This window comes from Dipodomys spectabilis, unplaced genomic scaffold, assembly GCF_019054845.1.
Source record: "Dipodomys spectabilis isolate Male_0828 unplaced genomic scaffold, ASM1905484v1 ptg000017l, whole genome shotgun sequence".
Lineage (NCBI taxonomy): Eukaryota > Metazoa > Chordata > Mammalia > Rodentia > Heteromyidae > Dipodomys > Dipodomys spectabilis.
The window spans coordinates 16,001,382-16,025,227 of record NW_024870694.1 but is presented as its reverse complement, the minus strand read 5'-3'; the positions used below and the strand labels follow the sequence as shown (position 1 = coordinate 16,025,227).

At 35.2% G+C, this 23,846-nt stretch overlaps 1 protein-coding gene and 1 long non-coding RNA gene across 4 annotated transcripts in view; one reads left to right on the top strand and one right to left on the bottom strand.

Annotated features, from left to right (window-relative positions):
• Tp63 (tumor protein p63) overlaps positions 1-23,846 on the top strand; it is a 211,521-nt gene that overhangs the window by 8,880 nt on the left and 178,795 nt on the right. The window lies entirely within an intron of this gene.
• LOC122099160 lies at positions 11,739-17,545 on the bottom strand. The gene is made up of 3 exons (XR_006145858.1): positions 17,416-17,545; positions 17,204-17,326; positions 11,739-12,524 (listed from the first exon to the last, which is right to left on the bottom strand). It is a non-coding gene; the product is annotated as an uncharacterized LOC122099160 (long non-coding RNA).

Sequence of the window (23,846 nt, the reverse complement as noted above, 5' to 3'; positions counted from 1 at the left end):
TACATTAAAAACAACAACAAAGAAAGACCTCTTGTGTCCACATCTTGGGGTTCATATCGCTTAGCAGAAGATTAATGAGCAGAGTAAGATTATCCTAGACATATACTAATTATTGTAAATAAGGGAAACCGTGGGGCCTATATTTCTTTGGGTCTGGCTTACTGCACTTAATATGACCCATTACAACAATGATACTCAGAAGACACTGTGTTGGAGATGAACTTTACAACTTACAAGGGGTGGGAGAGTAGTGGGAGAAGCGGGGGTGGGAAGGGATAGTAGGAGAAAAACAAAGGAGGGGGTAACAATGCTCAACAAGAAATATACTCATTATCTTACTCATGTAACTGTAACCCCCGTGTACAGCATCTTTACAATAAAATAAAAGTAATAAAATAACCCCCTTCTTCCCCTTTCTAGAGACACAATACATTTTAAAGATGTTAGGGAAATACCTTGGCTTAGAAAAGATCATAACTCCATTGTGTGTGTGTTTGTGTGTGTGTGGGGGGGGGGTAGAGAGAGTAGTAAATCAACCTCTTTTACCTACATCAGGTACTTTTACAATAATGCAGAGCTAAGTATTTTGTTGTGGAAATACAAAACTGAATGAGACATACAACAACTGAGCTATATCCCTGTTTCATCCCATTGGGAAGACTAGATTGCTCATCTGACTTCTAGTTTGCAGGACTCCTTGGTGGCCAGATTTTGCTGATCTCCTGTGGTACTCAAGTTGTACCTCAGTCTTGTACTCCAATTATCTCTTGTCCACAATTGTCTTTCCCTTGTCTTTGATGTAATTTTCCAGGTACTGGGGTTTCCACTTTCTGCTCCACCAGAAGCCACATGGTAGTAGTCTGTATTTTATCATTACTAGTCAAAATATTAAGTGTAGCAGAAATTTGAGAACCTAAACATTTGTCTGGTTAGGGGAAACTATTAATAGTGCGTAGTTTGGTATTCCTTATGGTCATTGAGTAAGCATTTCAGTTATAATCATTGAATGAATGAATGAAGCTCTTGCCTAGCTCAATGAATAATGTGTTCTTTTCTTTCTTTGTTAGCCATAGAACTTTATTTCTCCTTCTTTTAAGGCATACTTATTTAAATGATTAATCACCTAATTATATCTGAATATATTCTACGTCTTGCATTGAGTACATGCATATTAAGTAGGTAACCAATAAATGTTTGATTTGATCGACATGCTTTATTCTGCACCTTTCCATTCTATACCTTTCTATTTTCCTACAACTCATACACACATGTGCATATGCATACATACCTACACAGAGATATACAGACTTTCTTTCCATGACACATTGTTTCAGATCAAGTGCAAACCCAAATAGCATGTATAACAATAATGAAAACTTGATCTGGGATTTATCTTCTCATATCCACAGAAATAAATCTTAGGAAATAAAGTTAAAAATGGAAGTAGTGAGAAAGATATTTTTTATTTTTATTTTTTTGGAGACTTAAGGTAGTTCCTGGCCAGGTTCATAACTTATTGTTTGATAAAATGGCTTTTCTTGCTATGTAAAAACATGTAGAATGAATGCAGTGTAAACACTGTTGGAAACCAAGGGCAGCCTGGGTCTGGATGGACCGAAGAATGCCATTCAGTTTCAGCCAATGAAAACCCTGAAATAAAATTGTCAAGAGAAATAACTAATGTTACTTTTGGCAACAGCATCTCATGGATCCTTTTCACTGAGCAGGAACAGACTGTAAATAATAGTATTTCTAGCACTCTGTCACCTTTGAGAACTCCAATGGCTTAGAAAAGTAGATTCTAATGTTCTTTGCCAGCTTACAGGTGGATAGCTTTTAACATAGTAGACCCTTGGTATCTACATGGATTTGATTCCAAGAAGAGAGCTTTTTAGTAAAAATTATGAATTCATAGTCAGCCCTGTACTGTGGATGCTTGTTTTTCCCCATAATATCACCAAATTTCCACTGAAGACATTTTGTCTTCCAACAAATCTAAAATATTCTCTATTCAGTTAAGCTCATTCATTTTTTTTCTTTACTTTTGGGGTTACCAGTTGCTTTGGGAGAGGTAGATCTTCACAAAATTAAACGTGAGAAACACTCAGCAGATCACAATGATTTACACACCTGATTATAATAGCAGACTTACTGACAGCTTGTCCACATAAACTGAGTTGTGTGATGCACATGGAAATCAAACATTTTTGTCAGGGAAGAGTCTTTTTATGTTTTATTGTTATTTCTTATTGTGAATTGCCATTGGTAATAGATCTACAGATTAAACCAGCTCACTACAAAACTGAAATGAACAATCTCTAATACTGATGAGATGCTTCAGTATAAGATCTTAGGCTGACAATGACTATTCTTTGATTCTGGTCAATTTCTGTAATGAGCTATGCACAAGACATTCTAAGCCTTCACTCAAGTATCATTTTTTCCATTTAACAATGGGATGGTAGGGGGACCAAGAAAGAGAGAGAAATAGATTATGTTAATTTGATTAAATTATAATAAATATACATATGAATTACATGGTGAAAATCTTTTATTCAATTAATATACTTTGAAAATTAGACTCAGAAAGTGAAATTTGAAAGCATATGGTAAATGACTCAACACCACACAGCAAGGAGACTCTAGCTTTGGAATTAATATGTCACAGAGTTTATTTTTCTCAATAAATCTTTTCACCTATCCTGTTAGTAAGTTTAGAAGTCTCCTTTGTCCATGTTACTCATAATTGTTTATGGGTTTTTCATGTAAATTTTTTTTCACATAGCGTAGTTAAACCTCAGAACTTCATTTTTTTTAGATAAACTGAAGGGATAGAGAAGCAGGGATTTGCTGAAGGGCCTAATTAATAGCAACATCAGGATTACATTCACCGAATCCCTTAGTTATTAGATATTTATCTCTTGCTATTGTTCATTTAAAAATGTCCCAAGTACAATTTATGTGTCAGTTTCTCTTCTAGGCAGTAGTGAGCAAAAACCAATACATCATAGGCTAGAATTCTTAAAAGTAATTGTATTGTTTAATTGTCCATGTTTATAATTGTTACCACCAGTTTTTATTTTATTTTTCTTACTTTGCACAATTTATCATTTTTATTTCAAAATTATAAACACTAGATCAAAACACTTTATACATATAGTTTTATACACATAATATGAACTACTTATAGTAAGTTACATGCCGATTAATTTTCTTTTTATAAAAATTTAATTATCTTTTAGTAGTTGTATAAAGGAGGTACCATTTAACAAAGCAATTTATGAACACAATACATCTTGATCAGTGTCACCTCCTTCTACATTCTCACCTCTCCTTCTCTCCACCCCTTCCCTTATGTTTCTAAATTTTGTGACTTATACAATGTACTTTAAGGACTCGATAGATTCCACACCCTCTTCCCCAAGTTACTAGAACTGATTTTAAACTTTGGCAAAGTAGCAGCTAAAAAAATCAACCCACAAAAGTCAGCAGCATTTCTATATGTGAACTATGAAAATATCAAGACTCAAATCAAGAAAGCAACCCCACTTGCAATAGCTTCAAAAATTACCTATGAAATAACTAAAGATCTGAAAGAACTCTGTTGTGAAAAGCTTAAAAATCTGAGAAAGGAAATTGAGGAAGCCTTAAGGAAATGGAAAGACTTTCCATGCTCCTTTGGAAGAATTAACATCATGTATTAGAATTATACCTTCATTCCACCAAGAATCACATGATATCTTGAGTAGAAATGTATATCTGCATAAAATAAAATTAGTAAGGGATCTACAGAGAGAATGACAGCATTGGAAAGAGCTGTTGATATGTGATGATCTTCTAATAAGGCCTTGCAACAAGTGAACGTTGGCTCTTAGGCAAGGATCTGAAGACAGTGAGGATATAATTTGGTAACCGAACATTCCAGGTAAGGAATGCAAGGAACAGAGAGGGGAGATGAGGCTATTTCTAAAGGGACAGGGTTATGGTGAGAAGAATGTAGCACTTAGGCATTTTTCTAATATTTGAGAAAGTCCCTTTAGCTGCATGTTGGATAGTGAATAGATAACTCATCTAGTGTCTCTTAATCTGTTTAAGGGTTGATGCTGATTTCCTAAGGGAGTAAAGTATGGTAGTGTGAGAGACAAATATCAATTTTTATCAATAAAAATCTTGAACATCATGAAGATAAACATTATCCTAGGCCTGGGTGTTATCTGTAGAGGGAGATATAGAGGTCATTACATTACCTGAGTAAATATGTGTCAATCCAAAGTTGGCCCTCCATCTTGAAAGTTTAGAAGCCTGATGTGTCAGTACAAGGTCAATTTTCAGAAACTGAAAGACAACACATTGCTTCTTACACTGAGAAACATTGCTGTCTTAAATAAGTTTCTGTCATTTTCTCCCAGGCTTCCTGTAGACAATTTTCAGTGGTCAGCAAATTAGAGTCTGAAGGTTGCTGATTGAAGATGGCATAACAGAGAAGTAGATACATGGAAAATTTGAGCGTCTGGCATATATATTTCCTGAGAGCTAATGCCATAAGGAAATATCTGTTAATAGAACATAGAGATACTGTATTCCGTTCTGAAACATACATGTACTACAACAAAACTGGAGATCCTATAGTCAGAATATACTTCTCTTCTGTTTTCTTTTGTCCTAATGACTAAAACCATCTCCACTGATGTAACAAGCACATTCTTCCTTTGGATAAGTTAATAGTTATCAACTAACTGTATTTTGGTTTTGGCTTGAGATTGTTCTGTCTCAGAAGGAGATCTGTTACATTCTCATTTTACTGATCAAGAGTAACCAGTCTTCTTCAGCTTTTGAATTATCCTTACTGTGTGTCACCTTATGAGCGATCTTGTATAATCCTCTTAGAAATCTACTCAATGACATTATCTGCTACATTTAAACTGATTGAATCAAAATATGTAATTTTGTTTTCAAGTTATGTGACATGTTTATCACTCTGCTTTTATACAAAGAATTCAAATTTCTTTTTTTATGATGGTAAAAATTTATGTGTATTTTTTATTGTGAAAATACTGTACAGAGGAGTTACAATTACATGGGCAAGATAATGAGTACATTTCCTATCAAGCAGTGTAGCCTCCTCCTTTGTTTCCCCTTCCTAAACCTTCCCATCTCCCCCCACCAACTCCCTATACCCCCCCATACTCCTGCCCCCCCCAACCCTCCACCCCCCGCCAAAGTTGTAAAGTTCGTTTTTCGACATAACGACTTGTACATCTCATTGTTGCAATGGGTCCACCTGTATCCCTAGTTAAAGTATTTGTTTTTTCCCTTCCCCTCCACAAATTATACCAACATTAAATACAGTGAAAGCAGGGTTATACTATGGAAGAGGGACATACAAAGCAACAAAGAAATAATCTTATAAATATGTTAGAAACAATCGCATGGAAGAAAAAAAAACATTTGAATACTTATCTTGGGGTTCATGCCCCTAACATCAACTTATCTGACCTTTTCTGCTTGTCTCAGACATATACTAGTTATTGCAAATAAGGGAAACCATGGGGCCTATGTTTCTTTGGGCCTGGCTTACTTCACTTAATATAATTTTTTTCAAGTCTTTCCATTTCCTAACTTATGGAAATTCTTTCTGATGGAGGCATAGAATTCCATTGTGTATATATATCTACCACATTTTCTTGATCCATTCATCTTCTTGATGTCTTACTTAAGTGTAGATGAAGCCACACTTTTATTTTTTTCCTGGACATATGTAGTCAAACCAAGGAATTATAATGTTAAGTAAAAAAATTTCAAGTGTTTGCTTTTCCTTAAACCTTTACCCTAACCATGTTTAATTTATAATAAGATAGTTTTCTATTTTCAAAAAACCTTTATGTTTTGAGAAATTAAATCTTATTCTTTGTTATTTTTACACCAAAATAGTGGGTTAGAGAGAAATACCTCATCTTTCTTATAGTCCTTTGTGCTTGGGAGAACAATATTTGAATTTTAAACTGTCCTCTACTAGAGCTGAAGAGATTAAAGAATCAAATGATAATTAAAGCCTCTCTTCATGTGTGCTTATGTTATTCATAATAAATTCCATGTACTTAATCTCCATTTATTTGTGAGACAACTTTGTTCTTATTAGCTAATGCTAGAAAATCTTTAGCTTTTTTTATTTCCAGTAAAATGTCTGGCAATATGAAACCAGTTGAAAAATCCTTCTAAATATATGGACAAAAGTATTTACTTAAGTAAAATAATGTCACTACTGAACTTAATAAAATTACCATCTTTCCACAGAACCAAAATGATAGATCTAATGGCAAAATGTAAAGTCTGGATTGTTCCATGAAAATGAATGTGAAAGAAGACGTATTTCCTCCATATGCACTAGAAATATAAAATCAATTTAATACTATATTAAATGACTATTTTATTTACTAGCTTTTATATTGAATATTAAGGTGTCTCAACTTACTATTTCAAGAATTAGCTAAGAGGTAAAAAGTAAAATGAGGGGTTATACTGTGGGGGAGGTACATACAAAGCAACATAGAAATCATCTTATAAATATGTTAGAAACAATCACATGAAAGAAAAAAAAACATTTAAATACTTACTAGGGGTTCATTCCCCTAACATCAACTTCTCTGACCTTTTCTGTTTGACGTTGACATATATCAGTTATTGCACATAAAGGAAACCATGGGACCTATGTTTCTTTGGGCCTGGCTTACTGCACTTAATATATTTTTTCCAAGTCTTTGCATTTCCTAACAAATGGGGCAATGTCATTCTTTCTGATGGTGGCATAGAATTCCATTGTATATATATGTACCACATTTTCTTGATCCATTCATCTACTGAGGGGCATCTGGGTTGGTTCCATATCTTAGCTATGGTCAATAATGCTCCAATAAAAATAGTTGTGCTGGTAGCTTTAGTATGGTCTTGTTTGTGATCATTTGAATAAATGCCCAAAAGTGGGATTGCTGGGTTATAGGGCAGCTCTATGTGGAGTCTTTTGAGGAACCTCCATACTGCTTTCCAAAGTGGTTGAACAAGTTTACACTCCCACCAACAATGTAGTAAGGTTCCCTTCTGTCCACATCCCCTCCAGCATCTGTTGTTATTAGAGTTCTTGATTATAGCCATTCTAACTGGGGTGAGGTGATACCTCAATGTTGTTTTGATTTGCATTTATTTTATGGCTAGAGAGGTTGAGCATTTCTTCATGTGTCTCTTTGCCATCTTTCTTTCCTCTTCAGAGAAGTTTCTCCTTAAGTCTTTAGCCCACTTATTTATTAGGTAGTTGTTTCTTTGAAGATATGTTTTTGGGGGATTTAATTTTTTGAGTTCCAGGTATATTTTAGACATGAGACCCTTGTCCATTGTATGGCTAGTGAAGATCTCCCAATCCAAGGGCTTGCTATTGATCTTGCTAGCTATGTCTTTTGCCATGCAGAAGCTCTGCAGCTTCATGCAATCCCATTTGTCCTACCTTTCTTTGATTTGTTGTGTTTCTGGCCTGTGCCAAGGAGACCTAGGGTTTCTCCTATTCCATCCTGTAATTTTCAGAGTGTCTGCTTTGACTCCGAGGTCTTTGATCCATTTGGAGTTGATTCTGGTGCAGGGTGATATAAAAGAATCTAGCTTTAGTTTTCTACTAGTAGTTCTACTAGTTAACTACTAACTAGTAGTTAACCAATTTTGCCAGCACCATTTACTGAAGAGGCTGTCTTTCTTCCATTCTATTTTTTTAGCTCCCTTATGGAACATTAGATGATATAGGTCTGTAGGTTCATTTCCGGGTTTTCAATTCTATTCCATTGGTCCTGAGGTCTGTTCTTGTGCCAGTACCAAGGTGGTTTGACTACTATGGCTTTGTAGTAGAGTTTGAAATTTGGTATTGATATTCCTCCAGCACTGTTCTTTCTGTTAAGGATTGTTTTTGCTATTCAGGGTCTTTTATTGTTCCATATGAATTTTTGGATTGCCTCTTCTATTTCTTTGAAAATGAGGTTGGAATATTGATAGGTATCACATTGAATTTGTAGACAGCCTTGGGAAGTATTGCCATTGTCATGATGTTGATCTTTCCAATCCAGGAGCATGAGAGTTTTTGCCACTTTCTAAGTTCTGTTGCTTTCACTGTATTTGATGTTAGCATAATTTGTGGAAGGGAAGGGCAAAAATAAATCGTTTAACTAGGGATACAGGCGGACCCATTGCAACAATGAGATGTACAAGTTGTTATGTCGAAAAATGAACTTTACAACTTTAGTGGGGGGGGGGGGGAGGGAGGTGGGGGGAAAATGGGAGGAGTATGGGAAGGGATGGGAAGGGGAAACAAAGAAGAGGCAACAATGATTGATAAGAAATGTACTCGTTATCTTGCCCATGTAATTGTAACTCCTCTGTACGATATTTTCACAATAAAAAAAAGTAAAATGAGTTTTTGTGTATATATTTGTTTTGTACAAGTTAATTTTAAAAAGGAATTTTCCACTGATTTTTTAAGAATAAATATATTAGCATTGTCGACTTCTGGGAGATGTGCATTCTCTGAACTAACAATGCTATGAAGCACTCACAAAGATCTCTGTATCTACAAATCAAACTGAAGAAATGATCAATAGAATAAAGTGAAAACATGTAGAAACTGTGAAGTGCTTCACATGTATTAAACAATGACTTAATAATTTAGAAATTTCCAGTGCACCCAGATACCCCATACTCAGAATACAATATAAAATTTCCTGGCTCAACTTTGCCATGCTGTGCAATCTAGTTTCCATTGTCACCTGCCTTCAATGCAATTTCTTGCTCAGCTTTGTGAGCTGGGAAGGCTTTTAATTGGGTTGGTGGAGAGAAGCCAGATTTTAACCTTTGCATCTCATTGAAAGCACTTGGAAGGGAGATCTTGAGATCATTTTTGAATTCATGGCCCTGCAATAGATTCTTAAGTGATTTCCAGTCTTGGTTACTAGTAGGAAGAAATGTCAAAACAGGTCTATCTATGAATTTACAGAATCTGGGAAAATGAAAGAAATATTACTGATTATTGGTAACTGTTTTTAGCTGATTGGAACATAATATAAGAAGAAATGAGATACCCATGTATATAAGAGAATGTTTCCTTATTTAGTTTCCAGAAGAGAGCTTGAAAGTTGCCAATCTTTTACAATAACTGAAAAAAAAAAACTGAAAAAAGCAACAGCTTTTCTGCAATCTATCAGAGTCTCCAAAGAATGAATACTGTTAACTGAAGAAAGCATGTCATAGTGAACATAGCTAAATATAAATATCAGATGTTCTAAGTTCCATATAATAGTGTGCATAGCTAAAACTAAAGAGTAAGATGTGGAAGGAATTCATGGGATCAATGTCAATGAAACCCTGTTTTATCAATGAAGGATGCATTATCATAAACTAGAGCCTCTTATAGAATCTCAGCTTAAAGTGGTGACACACTTGCCCTTGTAGTCACAAAGATAAGTTACTACAGAACTAACCTATCATTTCATGAGGCTTTATCTCATTATTAACATTTTTTAATTTTGGGAACAAGTAGCTAAAGTACGGCATATGCTGGAGTCCAATGGTGTAAGTTTGAACAAATAACTCGCTTCACAAAATGAATTAAGCTAGAACATGCGTTGTGTGTGTTGAAGAATGAGGTCAAGGGGAAGGTAATAGATAAGTGGAAAGGGGTGGGAGAATACAGCCATATTATTCAATGTACATATGTGGAAATGGAACCAGGTAACTTTAGTGATGGGTGAGGTTGGGAGAGATGGGAGAGTTGACATCAAGACACACTGCAGTCATAAACTGACACATTAAATAAACCCAGTTTGTACAACTATTTAAATATAATTTTTAAAAAAGCAATTAAAGAGTGAAATTAGCTGGGCACTGGTGGCTCATGCCTGTAATCCTAGCTACTCAGGAGGCAGAGATCTGAGGATAGCAGTTCAAAGCTAGCTTAGGCAGGAAAGTCTGTGAGACTCCTATCTCCAACTAACTACCAGAAAACTGGAAGTGGCGCTGTGGTAGAGTGCTAGCCTTGAGCTGAAGAGCTCAGGGACAAGCACCCAGGCCTAGAGTTCAAGCTCCACAACCATCCAAAAAAAAAAAAAAAAAGAATGCATGAAATTAATAAAATAACATAAATTATGTAAAATATGAAATATGAAGGTTAGTAAAATGCTACCCAAAGATACAAAGAAATACTTTTTTACCTTTATTGAGAATTTGAAGTCTTGGCCTCATAGTGTCTCAAGCTAGTGTTCCAGCGCTGAACCCTCATACATTTTCATTTTCATTTAAAGTAGTAAACTTTGCAGTTGGAGATGATGTCTAACATGGTGCAACATTTCTTCCATATTTTCTACTTGAGGTAAACTGTGTCTTTATGATAAGGTATGTTTCACACAGGAACCAGAGTCTAAACTGAGGAACACAGTGACTCAGGATTCAAAACTTTCAGTCCCATATCTTATTGAAGATGCTATTTTCAGTTTCACACTTCTTTTCTCTTGGTCAAATGTTCATCAACTGTGATAGTAAGACTTTTTAATTTGTGTTTTAGTTCCCTTTTAAGTTATAAAATACTTTAGGGAAGAGAGAGCTGAAGACCAATAAGCAAAAGCACTGGCTGAGCTTGGCAGAGAAAGAAGAGAAGAACTTTTGTTCTTGGAGGTGTTATTGAACCACAGAATTGATTCATTTTAGAATCAGATGTTAGGCATCTTATGAAAAAAATACTTTAAAGACACTTTCTATGGGGGTATATATTATTTGCAGCAGAAAGTAACCTAATATACCAATTACTCTTTTTATAGATTAAAGTCAGCTAATTCCTACAGCCAAGACATTTAGGAAAGTTCATTTAAGGTCTTATTAGCACTTCTATTTTGAAGACTTGCCTTTTTATTTTTAATTTTAAGTACAACTCTGACTTAATTATAGCTTCTAGTATATGAACATGTTATTTGAACTGAGGTCCTTTTCTGTGAGTTATAACCAGAAAAGAACCTTTAAAAAAGTGTGAGTGGTGCAAAAATATATTCATATATTTAAGAGCTCTATGGATAATGATGACAATGTAATATGTATCATAAAACAGTTTTCCTTAGTAAAAGAATCCAGTTCTTCAAATGGGTACTAGGTTGCTGTTATTTTTACAGGTCATTACAGCCATTTTAATGAAATATATTAGTAAGCTCAGATCCAATTAGAAACTGATGAATACCACTGAATTAACCATTATTTTTATAACTGCTTGAGAATTCTTTTAGTTATAGAAACAATACAAGGGTCCTAATTTTATTCTACTAAACATGTGCTCATTTTATTTGATTAAGAAGGAAGTAATCATCCAACTATCATTCAAAATACCCTGGGGATAAGTACACAAAATAATATCAACTAGTAAAAAATAATGATTGCTGGCTAATATTTCTCCTATGTAATGAAGGGTTAGAGAATAAGGTGATACTTCTCCACAAGTAAGCATGACATTCATATTCTAGCAAACCCATAAAGTTGAGAGTGTTTAATATCAACCTTCAACACATATTGCAATATTATTATTGTAAAAGAGGAATAAGAGGGAGAAGTAGATGACAGGAGGTGAATATTAATAATTGAATATAATAAGTATAGAATGGGTAAGCAATTTATTATTATTATTATTACAACATAGTATAATATTACTTAGTGACTTGGTTGATTTTTGCCTTGTGAGATGTCAGCTCACAAAGGAAAGTTAGCTGAAGAAAGTTGGAAGAGAATGATACATTCTCCTAAACTCCCTTCATTATATGAGTATTTCTTGCATAATATAAATGTAAATCCACTACTGATGCAATATTTATTAAAGGGTAAAATGTTTCTAGGTGTCAACCTGCTTGCTTAGACACATGCATTTACAAAGAAAGTAGGTTTAACATTTTAAAATGACAATAAGGGAACTTACTCTGGTGACCACAAAAAGCACTCTAATATCAAAAATAGAACATGAAGAACCATCCAAAAACCTTTTTTTTCAAGCACTGGAGAGGCTTACAATTCTCTTCAGAGAAGGAAAACAGAGTGTGCTCAATGATTGTCTCAACAATGTACCTAAGAAAAATTTCTAACACTATGAGAGGGACCTGAAATCTAGAGATTACAGCTGCAGTAAACATTAGAATGGACTGTGGCCCAGGTTGTTGAGATTGGTAAGGAGAGGGCACTAGAAAGTAGGCAAGGAAACTGAGTAGGGACTTCAGAGTTTGTGTCTGGGTGACCTTCAAGGCAAATGTCTAAGTGCTGAGTTGCCCATAAAATGAAAGAGTCTTTGGAGAGGCTAACCAGTAGCTAAATATTATACATTAGAAAAAAGAACTGAAGACTTAACAGTTCAGGGAAAATGGTGCTCCAACTCAGTCAGAGTGTGAAAATCTAGTCAATATCTCAGCATCCAACATTCAGCTGAGCTATCAGAAACGCCATGTCATGGAGAAGAGTTATCAGGTTCTTTTCTGTAAAGGAATTGAGAGCAAATATTTTAGAATCTAGAAGTCATATGGTTCTGTTGTCTACTTAACTCTGCTTTTGTGGCATGAAAACATCTATACACAATTCATAAATGAATGGGTGTAACTATGCGCTAATAAAGCTTTAATTATAAAATTACCAGGTGTTTGTCCGGCTTTGACCTGCAGGCCACAGTTTGCTGACTCCTGTTAGAGACCTGTGTTATACCTACTTATTAAAGCTTAAAACTCAGCTTTGATAATGCCAGAGAAACAGCTTCAGACTTAAAGACTACTAAGTTAGAGGAACTTGAGAAACATGGTTGGCAATACATTAAGACATCCTAACAATGCATAAAACTAAGCTTGTAGAGGTGCAAAGTAAATCTATTTGTTTGCTTGGACAAAAGCCATAATTTTAAAAGATAAACAACAAAATCCAGTAAATGTACAGCATAAAATTCTTTTTAAAATAACTACCTAGGAGAAAAAATTGAAATTAACAAATGAAGACTTAGAAAAGTCTTAATGTTTTATTTAGCAAATAAAAACTTAAAGTGAGTTATGGTTAATAATTTCAAAAGATAAAGGAAAAGAAAAATATACTCTTAATATTAGTCAAATGAGGAATCTAAGTAAAGGGCTGAGAGAAGTTTAAAAGAAAATGAAAGCAAAAATATACAACAAAATAACTGAATATAACTGAAAATAACGACAATAACTGAAAATTTTAAAGATGAGCTTTATAGATGACAGGAATTAGAAGAATGTAATGAAAGAACTTGAAGCAGATTAACAGAAAATCTTCAGAATTTAAGAAGAATGAGGTCGAAGAAATGTGAACAGGACCTCAAGAGAATATAATATTAAGTTAAAGGAGCTTAGAAATATTTCACTTTCATTTTAGAAAGAAAAGAAATTGATGAGTGAGAAAAGTGTGCAAGTGATTTCTGAGCTATCCTCAAAATTTCATGAAAAACAATAATTTACAAATAAGTAAGAATCCTAGCAAACAAGAAGTAGAAATAAAATGTACAGAGAATTAAACCCAGACATGTTATAAACACATTTCTAAAATCAAAGATAAGGAAAAGTCTTGAAAGCCACCAGAGCAAGTGATAAAAAATACTATTCAGGGAAAAAACACCTCCAAATTAGAAAAAAGAGAAGCCCAAGTATAATAAAATGGCATTATTTAAGCAGCAAAGGAAAATAAAACCTAACAAGAAAACCCCTGCAAACTACGAGTGCATATATGTAAAAAGCCATTGAAACACAATGATTAAAAGAAAACAGTTTCATAAAAGCAAATGATGATAAAGTTGTTGTTAGCAGGCTCATGTTACCACACAAACATGAAAAATGATGTGCTTTACGTTGGAAGGAAATTATAACAGACACTCATACATACAGGAAATAAAGTGTAACAGAAATGATAAATTGAGAAAATATAAAGGGGTTTTGTACTTTTCTTTAAAAGACAGTTTATTGAGGCAAAAGGAACACTGTGTATCTAATACACAGGAAGGAGTAAAGGAGGAGTAATATGTAAGATACTACATCCCAAACAACTGATGGAAGTGGCAAGAGGGAAATGTAAATGTGAACAGAGAAATTTAATTCTGAAATGATGTATATCGACTCTAAGTAGACAATAATAGGTTAAATACACATAACCTTGGCCCAGAATAAATAACATGCCATGAAAAAATCTAGAAAAGAAGTAGAGAACATAAAACAAATAATTAAAGTATATGATTAACCTAAGAAGGACAAGAAATGAACAAAGGGAAAACAAAACAGAAGGGTCAACTGGAAGGAAAGGCAATGGCAAAATGGTAGATGTATCTACAATGAGCAACATGTACACTGACCAGTAATTAAGCCCTCAACTAAAAAAGAGACTGATATTAAATTAAGTTAAAGGCCAGGGACAAAACTACTTCAGAAACTAAATTTAGGGAGCTGAAATAAATAAAATAGAAACCACAGAGTATTAATAGAAGTAAAACATAATTAAAATTATAAACAGCCAATGAATCAAGAAAAAAAAATTTAAATGTGTATACATCTAATGACAGAAATACAAAAACTGACAAAAATCAAAAATGAAATGGCTGTACCCAATCACATTATGTTATTTTATATCATAGTAATTGATAGAAGAGTAAAGAAAGTTCAGCAAAGATATAGAAGATCTGAACTATGTCATTAACCAAGTTGACCCAATGCTTATTGGTAATTTATGATATCTAACAGATACAGAATACATATTAATTTAAATATTTATTTACTACTCACTGAAACACACCATATGTTAAGTTATTAAATGTCTTGACAAATTTTGAAATGTTTAAATCATAGAGATAATGCTCTGTGACTGTAATGACAAAAATGACACTAATATAAATAGCATTTTAAAATTTCTATGTATCTGGAATTAAATTACAGTCTTCTAAATAACCCATGAGTGAGAGAAGAAATTACAAAAGAAAATTTGTTGAATTAAACGAAAACAAAAATAGATGAAAATGTGTATGTTGTAGAATAGATGGAAATGTGTATGTTGTAGTATAGGAGTACAGAGGGACCTGTGTCACTTCAAATATCTATTTTTGGAAGAAATAAAGGTTTAAAATGAATGATGTAAGTTTATACATTAAAATAGTAGTAAAAGAAAAACAAATTAAAGCCTACAAAATCAAAGGAAGGAAATCAAGCTTTTAGCAGAAATCAACATTCAAAAATTAGAATTTAAGCTGGGCGCCGATGGATTATGCCTGTAAGCCTAGCTATTCAGGAGGCTGAGATCTGAGGATCACAGTTCAAAAATAGCCTGGGCAGGAAAGTCTATGAGACTCCTATCTCCAATAAACCATGCAGAAAACCACAAGTGATGCTGTGGCTCAGGTGGTAGAGTGGTAGCCTTGAGCTGAAGAGCTCAGGGACAGCACCCAGGCCCAGAGTTCAAGCCCCACAACTACCACCACCATCAACAACACCAAAAAATTAGAATGTATAGTTGATTGAACTGAATTAATAAAAATAGCTAAAATTCTATAGAAAAACTAATCAAGAATAAAAAAGCACATTGTTAATGTCAAGAATAAATGAAGTGATATCAATGTAAGTCCTACAAAGAAAATTAAAATACCACAATACTATGAAAATTTTCATAAACAAATTCAGTAACTTAAAAATTAATGAATTTCTTGAAAAATATAATTTACCAAAATTGACATAGAGAAATAAGACTTCTGGATTTGCTACATTTTTTATTTAATAAATGAATTCAATTTTTAAAATCAAAGACATTTTAACACAGAAACCTTCAAACCCAGATAGTTTCATTCATGAATCTAATCAAAATATTAAATGATAATCAATACCAATTTCTGCTTGCCAAAATGAGATAAAGCTATTTAAAAAGGAAAAAAGAAAATGACCCAATTGGCTCTCACAAATGTAGATGAAAAAAATCCTAATGGCAACATTTGCTTATCAGTCTAATATTGTGTAATATTCTAATATGCTAAGTTGGTTTGTTCCAAAAATGTAACTTTTGCACAAAAGTTGAACATTGTTTATTTTCATTTACCATGTCATCAGAATAAGAGAGAAAGTCATATAATGATCCAAATAAATGTAGAATAAAATGCTTCAAAGAGTTAAACATCCTTTCTGGATGATAACCCTGTGATCTCACAGACTTTCCTGCCTAGGCTGGCTGCAAAAGTTGATCCTCAAGTCTCAGCCACCCGAGTAGCTAGGATTATAGGTATGATTCACTTGGACCTGGCTCTATGTTTCTTTTCAATGATATAAATTTAAGATAATGCCCATTGCATAGATAAGAGAATGTCTCAGAGCAACCATAAAGCTTACCCAAGTCTAAATATTAGCGTTAGAGTGAAGACATCCATTAGCTATTACTAACTTGTGAAGTCCCTGCCATGGATGTGATGTTTGGATAAATATTTGTAGTAATCAATTCTCTTTTAGAAACACATCCTTCTGGGACAACTGACTTGCAGAACTATAAGATGCTCAAGGTAGATGCTAGATGGCCAGTAGGCAGCAAGGGGGAAAATAAAGCTACTTCTAATCATGAAGAGTTCTATTTCTCCCTTAGCATCAGTGAGTCAGTTTCACCCCCTATCATATTTAACATATGGAATGTCCCACCATATAGTTGGACAAATTCAGTTCTCTAACAGCCAAGAAGATGATGTCATCCTCTGTTCCTTTGTTGGGAACTCAGCCTCCTCTTTATCCTTGAACATGAAGTCATTGTAGTAGCCTGCCAGTTGAACCTCACTGCTTCTGAATTTATAGCATCTCTGTCTTACATGACCTGAAATAACAACTCAGCACCTGCTCTCAAAGTGTTAAAGTGTCCAATGTTCTCACCAGAAGGAAATCTGCAGAATTCAGATATGTCACCTTGGATGAGAAATAGGTTCAGTAAAGTTTTATACTCAAAGATTGAATCAAAGATTTGATTACAGCCTTGACATCTGGCCTCAACAAGTGCAGGGAAGCAGTTGGTGTGGTAAAGTAGCATTATGACTGAAATGCAGGATATGAGCTGACCAAAGAGAATCCTTGCCATGAGGTAGATTTTCTATAGAATTATGATAGCACCTCAACATTACAGCTCTCTGTTTTCCAAGAGAAATACTTACCTTTTATCTTTTGTTCTTATAGTTGGTAATTCAGCATGCATTTTGTTCCAATAGTGTGCCCCATATTTTCCTAGGTGCCAGAAATACTTAGCTCAGCAGGATACTCTTGAAAGATAATGGATCCTGAAAGGAAAAAAAGATTAAATATTATAAATGCTGTACTTGACAGTTCACAACACATTGAGGGTTACACTCAAAGTGACTGTCCTCACCTTACAAAGAAAGAGAATGTGAGAGGGAATCACTGAATGGATGCATACCAGCAGGAATGAGGCAGTATTCTGAGAATTGTGTGTCGTTTCCTGGGTCTTAAAATGAGAACAGGAATTCGGAGTAGATAAAAACCATGGATATGAAGTTAAAGCACATAAAATCGATCTATTTCTATGAGAGACACAATTGTTAACTTTCAGGAAACTGAAGTAGAAAGAAATTTGCATCTAAAACTAAAAATAGAAATATTTATTAGTAATGCTAACCCTGAAAGCAGTAACAAAAAATATGGGCAAATAGGAGACTATCATCTTACACTATAATCTTTTGTAGTATTTAAACTCTTACATTGTGAAGCTACTCATATTGTCAAATATGTAATAGAGAGAAGCTAAAGTTAACCAATAAATGCAACATAGAATAGTTTCGAAGAAGTTTAAAAAGAATAATGAAGACTACAAAGTATGATAATCCCTAAGAAAAATGAAAACTAGAAGAGCCAAGCAGAATCTGATTTTTCAAAAAAGATTATGACATTTTTACTAAAACATGTGAGTAATTGTAAAAGGTAACAAAAGATAAAAAATAGTGAGTAGATTATCATAGCGCGAGAGATTTACAGTGATACCTCAAGGATTAGTGTAGGTGGAGGGGCTGCTCTGGAAGATTTAAGGTAGAAAGGCCAAGATCCCAAAGGACAGTGATCGCCTTTGTCTCTTCTTGGGAGATATTTCTGCCTTTGCCTTCTGCATGTTGACTCTTCCTTTCCTCACTATGTTCTAAAAAAACTTCCATAATTTTCATCCTCGGTTATCAATCGCACTCAACCTCTTGTGTTCCCTAGGGCCTAGCTTTGGGTCTTCCTCCTGTGAGTTCCTGTAGCATGAACTCCAGTAAGCCAGACACGTCTTAACTGTGCATTTCCAAGACTGTTTTGCAGTAAGTGTATGTCCAGTAAGTGTATGTCCAATGGAAGAAAGGAAAAAAGGCAGGCAGGAGGAGGATGCCCTTTCTCTTACAACTTGTTTTTCTACGGACTGGGAAATAGGATATTTATTTAGCACATTCATGTCTTCCAAGCAGTCTTGCTTCTAAAGGGATAAGAAGGTAAATCAGTCCTTCATAAGATAACCACCTTGAGAAAATGTGAGATCAAAAAGGAATGGAAACAGCTGGAAAGCAAGAGGACATGGAAAAGAATAGAGCAGTAACATTAGTCTTTGGGAAAGTGGAAATTCTGCATAAGTGCCTTGACCTTTCCCAAGTGCCAGCCCCACCTTGTATATTGTAGCCTCACATTTCTTTCTTTAAAAAATATTGTAAGGCGATGTACTGAGGGATTGCAGTTAACTAGATCAGGTAAGGAGTACATATCTTTTTTAACAGTGTCACCTTTTCCTTGTTTTCTCCCAGATTTCCCCTCCCAATTCCCTCTTCCATAAGTTGTATAGTTCATTTTCAACATAGTGTCTGTCGAGGATCACTGCTATATTAGTTCATCTTTTGTCCTACTTCTGTGCTCCTCTTACCCTCTCCAATTCAGATAAACAGACATATAAGAAAAAAGGTACAGAAATCAAAAACAACAAACTGGGGGGGGGGGGGGGGGGGCAGGAAAAAAAAACAGAAAAAAACCACAAAAAGTAAAAAAACCTCTTGTTTCCATTTCTTGGAGTTCATTTCGATAAGCATTATTTTATAAATATGATCACATGCACATAGCCATTGAGCCCTATTGATCCTCTCCTAAGAAAATGTCCTCCTTTGTACCCATGGTGTGAATGTTTACAGTCCTGTTTAATTGATCATGTCCCAGTGTAATTTTTGTGTTTTTTTTTCTTTTTACTATCCACTGGGATTACTTATAGATTTATAGGCAGCCTCGTATTTCTAAGTCACAGTTCCTGCTCCTGAAAAATGATGAGTTGGACTAAGAGTTTACTCAGTTATTTCATTTTGTGGTAGAAGGACAGGAAAAGAGGTTCAAAGGTGACATTCATTATTTCAGGAAAGGAGAGAAAAGCAAAGAGGAAGGTGTACTCAGAGTTCAGGGCTAGACTCCATCTTGGTTACTGAATTTTGAGTTTGCCCTTGTACTTTTTTGTGAAACAAAAAAGAAGAAAAATTAAATTGAATCTTTGCAGCTTCTCCTTCTCAATACTGAGGTTGAGAGTGAAAGAAAGCAAATAAGAATCATTCTATATATAAACAGCCAGGAAATGAATAGTGTTATGATCAGGTTGGTATGGCTGGCCAATAAGATGTGCTATAGAAGAGTTCTTCAGGACCAAGACCTTTTCAGTCTTCAAAGATTTGAATTGTAGGTGGCTATTGACTATGGCTTCTTCAGAAACATAAGATTCATGGAGTAATAAAAAAAAATTTAAAAAGTGTTCCAGAGATACAAAAATAATAGCAAAGTCTATTAATTTTCGAGCTAGCGGAACAGCACCAGGAAACATCTTTACTGAGAAATTCACTAAGAGAAATGACTCAAAGTTTTTAAGTGGTACAAAGAAGAGGCTCATGTGGTTGAGTTAATGAAGAACTGAAAATTAACACTCTGGGTAGTGGAGATGTAGTCTGTGGTTCTGAAAAGAGTTGAGCAGAGTCAGCCTCACTGTTTACTAGTCAGAAAAAGTCTAAGCTTTAGAGTATAGAGTGCTACTACCAGTCCAAATCCATGATCTTTTATCAGCTTCATTTGATTTCACTCAATGGTGGCATAGATGTGTGTGTGTGTGTGTGTGTGTGTGTGTGTGTATATATATATATATATATATATATATATATGTATGTATTTATATACATATGTATTTATATACATATATAGTATGTGTATATATGCAAATGTATGTATGTACATAAATACATATATATCCCCCCCAGATTGAGTTCACATAAATGTGACACTCTCTCTCTCTTTTTTCTGTTGGTCCTGGGACTTGAACTCTGGGCCTGAATACTGTCCCTGAGCTCTTCAACTCAAGGCGAGTGCTCTACCGATTGAGCCACAGTGCCACCTCTGGTTTTCTGGTCGTTTATTGGAGATAGGAGTCTCACAGAATTTCCTGCCTGGTCTGGCTTTGAACCATGATCCTCAGATCTCAGCCTCTTGAGTTGCTAAGATTATAGGCATGAGCCACCCCCCACCCCCCGGCCGGCATCTGGCTGATGCTGTCTTTTTACATAATGTGATGATGCCTTTCATTCAGAGATAGGAGAACCAACCAAATGTGTGCAAGCCCTTGCCTTGTTTGCAAATGCTCAGCTCAATGTCAGACATCAGTTTGTATTGTCCCCTTGACACCAGCTACTTGTATGCCCTCAATCATCCCTTTCCATCTGGCCCGGAGTTAAAGACTTTACTTCCCTTGTAATTGGTGCTCTCTCATATAATTTCAAAGGCATGGAGAAGTATAAATGAAAAGGAAATAGACAAGTAAAAGAACCGATGCCTTTCAGTTTTCTAGGTTATTGCAGACAGCCGAGCAACCACATGGTAGGGCCACTGTAAGGAAATGGCAAGCTTCTCATGGTAACTGGGCAGAAGGCTGTTCCAAGTGGTACAGAATTCTAACGTTCTATGGTAGAGGAGCCATGACCATCTTCTCTCCACCTTGAACATTTTGTGTGCAAAAATAATGAGTGACTCAACAATGCTCTGGGACCTAGCACATATCCAATACATATATGTTCAAAGAAATGTGGAATTGGGGGCCTCTTGGCAAGTATATTTATCCAAGATAAGACTCTGCTATGTTTCTCTGTTTCCCTTTGATCTAGAAGAAATACTTAATGTAATTTGGTCTGAAGAAAAAAATAAAAATAAAACTAGCATCTCTTAACTCTCAGCAATTCTATCAGAGGTAAAGGGAAGTAATGTTCCTATCAAAGAGCTTAGAAATAAGGCTCAGTGGCTGGCTTGATGTCTGAAACTTGAAAGAATTGAGTTTAAAGTAATATTTCAGTTGTAAGAAAAATGTACTGAAATTAAAGTCTTCCAACTGTAAAATGCCTTAGAAGTGAACTTGTCTGACCCCTCTTTCACACACATTTTAGAGATGAGTAACTGGAGACCTAGAAGAGGGCTATAAATTAACCCAAGTCACAAATTTTAGAAACATTATTAGTGAATGTGAGCAGAGCTGGTGATCTTTCCTAAGATAAGGAAGATTTATTCTAGCGTTTCTGTGCCTGAGGAAAGCTCCTTGATCATAAATAGACCCTTGGTTGCTTATGAGGATGCAGTTTATACCAACTTCTGACACTGGGAGCTTTGGCTAAAGCAGCCCTGGATCTGAAAAACAGCTGTTCCATATCCTCTGGCTCTGCAGCTACTTCCTGCTGATTCTCACTCAAAACTCAATTGACTCCTTATCTCTGTATCCTATTGCCCAGGAAGATGTGGCTGCGATAAAGTTCAGTCCTCCAGAGGTTTATGGCTGCTAGACTTGAAAAGGAAGCTGATGGGAAAACTGATATCCAAAGCAACACTCTTCATCCTCACCTTCCACAAGCTAAGACTTGGCCAGGAGCAGTGTGTTTTCTTATCTACAGAATTGTGATGAAGACACCCTAAAAAAATTTCTATTTGGGGTAGGCAAATCTATTTCTAAGGGCTTATTAGGGAGATCAAGTTGGGTTATTATTATTATTTTTGCCCAGCTTACATTTCCCTGAATAAAGAAGTTCAAAGTTTTAGAGCTATAAGGCACTTAAGGAACATCTTTAATCATGCCTAACTTCACAACTGCAGAGACCAAGCCCCAGGAAGAAAATATACTTCTTAAATCACAACACCAGGACAGTGACCAGTGTTTTACAGACTCCTGGAATCACGTCTTTACAGTCATCTTCTTTCACTAGTTATGTAAAATGACAGACTATGTCCAAGTCTATTCCTGTATAGGTAGACAAAAAGACCAGGAGGCTCATTAACTTGTTCAAAATCATATGTACTTAGTGGCAGCCTGTTCAACTACAGATATAGTTCATGTAAAAGTTTTGAGCTGATAAAAAATAGAATGGAAGAAAGCCTCTTCAGTAAATGGTGCTGGCAAAATTAGTTAATCACATGTAGAAAACTAAAGCTAGATCCTTATATATCACCCTGCACCAGAATCAACTCCAAATGGATCAAAGACCTCAGAGTCAAAGCAGACACTCTGAAAACATTACAGGACAGAAAAGGAGAAACCCTAGGTCTCCTTGGCACAGGGCGAAATTTTCTTAATAGAGATCCATAAACACAACAAATAAAACAAAGGTTGGACAAATGGGATTTCATGAAGTTGCAGAGCTTCTGCATGGCAAAGGACATAGCTAGCAAGATCAATAGAAAGCCCATGGATTGGGAGAAGATCTTCACTATCTATACAATGGACAAGGGTCTCATGTCTAAAATATACCTGGAATTCAAAAAATTAAATCCCCAACAACAAATCCTCAAAGAAACAACTGCCCAATAAATAAGTAGGCTAAAGAATTACAGAGAAACTTCTCTGAAGAGGAAAGAAGGATGGCCAATAAACACATGAAGAAATGCTCAACCTCCTTAGCCATAAAAAAATGCAAATCAAAACACTGAGATTCCACCTCACCCCAGTTAGAATGGCTATAATCAAGAACTCTAATAACAACAGATACTGGAGGGGATGTGGACAGAAGGAAATCTTACTGCATTATTGGTGGGAATGTAAACTTGTTCAGCCACTTTGGAAAGTAGTATGGAGGTTCCTCAAAAGACTGCACATGGAGCTCCCCTATGACCCAGCAACCCCACTTTTGGGCATTTACCCAAATGATCACAAACAAGACCATACTAAAACTACCAGCACAACTATGCTTATTGCAGCATTATTGACCAGAGCTAAGATATGGAACCAACCCAGATGCCCCTCAGTAGATGAATGGATCAAGAAAATGTGGTATATATACACAATGGAATTCTATGCCTCCATCAGAAAGAATGACATTGCCCCATTTGTTAGGAAATGGAAAGACTTGGAAAAAATTATATTAAGTGCAGTAAGCCAGGCCCAAAGAAACATAGGTCCCATGGTTTCCCTTATTTGCAATAACTAGTATATGTCTGAGACAATCAGAAAAGTTCAGATAAGATGATGTTAGGCGAAATGAACCCCAGGATAAGGACACAAGTGGTTTTTCTTTCTTGCTATTGTTTCTAACATATTTATAAGGTGATTTTTTTGTTGTTGTTTGTATGTCCCTCCCTTACAGTGTAACCCCTGTTTTCACTGTATTTGATGTTGGTATAATTTGGGGAGGGGAAGGAAAAAAAAAACAAATAGTTTAAGTAGTGATACAGGACCTATTGCAACAATGAGATGTACAAGATGCTATGTTGAAAAACAAATTTAAAACTTTGGCAGGGGTGGTGGGGAGAATGTGGTCCTGGAGATGGGAG